This window comes from Branchiostoma floridae, chromosome 16 (genome assembly GCF_000003815.2).
Source record: "Branchiostoma floridae strain S238N-H82 chromosome 16, Bfl_VNyyK, whole genome shotgun sequence".
NCBI lineage: Eukaryota > Metazoa > Chordata > Leptocardii > Amphioxiformes > Branchiostomatidae > Branchiostoma > Branchiostoma floridae.
The window spans coordinates 2,205,809-2,208,990 of record NC_049994.1 but is presented as its reverse complement, the minus strand read 5'-3'; positions in this window follow the sequence as shown (position 1 = coordinate 2,208,990).

The window sequence follows — 3,182 nt, the reverse complement described above, 5'->3', positions numbered from 1 at the left end:
CGGACTTATATATACGCACGTACGTGTGAACCCATATATAGCGGTTGTTACTGATGTAGATATTATCGCACATAAAATCCTCATCATAAATTGTGCGTGTTTGTGGCTGAGGCTTTATATGGCATCCTGAAGCAAACGTTTTATGTATGTCCACATGCACTTTTAAAACATCTTTCTTGACTCTTCCGCACGCCATATAAGATATCTAATCATACTACCAGCTAGGCTCAATATTCTCAGTACCTAAGTGAAAGACAATGTCTAAAAATTATCACCATTGTTATCCTATTAATCTTCACGTCGCCTGTGTTTTTTTTTAAAACCACCCTTTTTTTTCTGTTTCCTTTTTGACAGACTAGGACAATGTTGCACTGCACTCAAGTTTTGTAACTTATGTTAACAGTGCCATATGCAAGGTACAGGCAGAAGGTAAAGGTAGTCTTTCACCTCCCTGACCAAAGTCAGGTATCCATGTTTACACCTGGGTGAAGTGAGGACGGGCACAACGTTGGGGGCACGGCGGGGATCGAACTCAGGACCTATAGATTCTGAGTCGAACGCCCTACCAGTTACGCCACACACGATGGCTTCAAGCTTCATTCATCTTTTTCACGTTTTTTTAAATTCACGTCACATGCATATGGGACGAAAAATACGTGACGTCATTGATCGTTAACTAAGTTATTGCTACAATTAAGTCACGTATGCTTTGCTTTCATGTGACGTATTCGTAATAGGTCGAACGTCAGGTATTTAACGTCCGATGTGACGCGAATTTAGGTGAAATGTCACGTGTATAGCTCCCGTATTTTTTTAAACAAACATATTGCCACACAAGGCACACGGGTCAGACTTCCTGACCCCAACGCGTCACTTTCCAGGCTTGCGGACCGTACCAAGTAGTTCCAAGTTAGCAAAATTTGTAGGATTTGTTGGTAAAAAGTACTTTTTCATAACTCAAGAAGGGAACAACGGATTTTTATGATTTTTGTTATGTAGGTACCTTAGACAATGTTGTATAAAACGAAATACTAATTATGCAAAATAGGAGTACATATACATAATCAATGAGAATATTCTATCATAGCAGTTTTTCTATGTATCTCTTGCCCCGGACGTGAAATGGTCTTGACATTTAGGTGGTAGATAGCTTTCAGTGTCACGACAAAGTGGGGCAAGTTTCTAAACTTTAGAGGCATTTTTTGTTAAAACATTCCAAACACAGCAGAAAGGATTGACGGATTTGTATCATTTTCGGCATGCATGTAGCTTAGGCAAAGATGTTCATAAATATACATGTTATGTAAATGGGGACTTAATTTGCCTAATTGTATAATTCCTTTGTTTTCAATAACTGGACTTCAATAAATGTAAAACATGTAAATTATGATACTTGGAACATATACGGATACCAAATGTGCAAATGAGGAACTAACTTGCATTAAAATATTTACTAAATGTAAAACTTATGATGTGTGTATGTTAGTCAGTGATGAACATCACTAAGCATAAATCATGTAATGTGTATGCTAAGTCATTCGCATAAAATATTTAGCTTTAAATATTTTACGGAGGTATGTGGTCGCCGAACTCTAATCTCCAAACAGATCTTGCTTTTGGCAAATGGGAAGGAGTCTACCGGGCAGAGGAATGTCATTGACCAATAACAGTTCTCTGCCGGCTAAACACCTCCCCATTTGCCAAAGCAAGATCTGCTTGGAGATTACCTTTCCAGTGTATTCTGTAATGGCACATACCGCACCTGAAATCCTACAGGACGGTTTGCCCTGACCTTAAGTGACCTACAGCATGTTCTTAATTATGATTCAGTCTTTACTCCTTTCTCAGGGTAGCCAGATGGAGGACTACAGCCACTGTCCACAGCTTAAAGTTAAACCAGTGACAATCGGACGCAGTCTTCAACAATGGAACTCAATGGAGAAACACATCTATTGGTGTGGATGTGTGTGTCATGTTTTGACAATAACTTTATGTTCGCCGGCGTTTCTGTGATACCTTGTTTATGGATTCAAAGTTAAGATAACAAACAAGTTTACATGATAGTTTGTTGGTTTTCGTAATATTCGGTTTTCTCTCCCCTCACAATATATGTGTTGCACATGTTTTTGCACTTTTTCCCCCATAAATAGATTTTGCTTCAACTAATGTTTGTGATCCTTTGTTCGAAGTAATTATATCCAAAGGGACGTTTGTTTTCCCTGCTTGATATGATAGGGTGGATATCACCCTTACGTATGAGGGTAGAGTCTCTTTGGCTTCGCTAGGAACAAAGCAGAGAAAAAGTTCAATGTCACATATAAGATACTGTTTCAGTATTTCTTACTTGTGTATAGAGCTCACTGCTTTCTAATGTTTTCAAAACAAGCACATGACCTGAATTATACCTCCATATTATCTTATGCAAATAATACACCACTAACCATCATAGTTGTCAATGTTATAAATAAAACATTCTTGTCTGAATCAGTAGCTTGTCTCCCGTGGCGTTTTGTGTTGTACCTATGACGTTGTTTGCAAGAGGAAGAAAGTGTACATTTTTACCACTTTGTACACGCAGAAGCATGTATATTATTAATAGAATATTAATTCTCTAGAAGATTAATATTCTATAGAATATTAATTCTGTTATTATTGTGATTTTATAAAGGCACAATTATCCCTTTACTTTCTTGTGCTAAAGTATACCGATTTTAATTTTCTTCAAAAGTAGTCTCTACCAGACTAAGCCCGCTGGCTATAGTGATGACAGTTTGCAGGGGAATTTGGACATCAGAGGGTAACATTTGCCCCTGCAGTACAAAATACTGTACTCCTCCAGACCATTGATGGTACGCATACATGTAGGCCTCCTCTGACAGCCTACCTTTCCAGCCGCCTTTTTTGATAACTGCTAGTTATTAGAACAAACCCCGATAAATTATTCGGCGTGCGCTATTGAATGAAGCGGGCGGGTTACACTCCCAGCACCGGAGAAATACCGGGAAGCTTACGATGTTTCTGGCTTAGGCTAACGTCAACTTTCCACATTCGACACCCCTTGTGCTCTTTTGGCCAATAAGAGCTCACGGTTTGCCGCCATGGTGAAGGCTGCTGGCATTGACGTCACTAAGTATATCACCATGGAAACGGATGACGTACCTCAGGCTGAAGAGAACAATCCG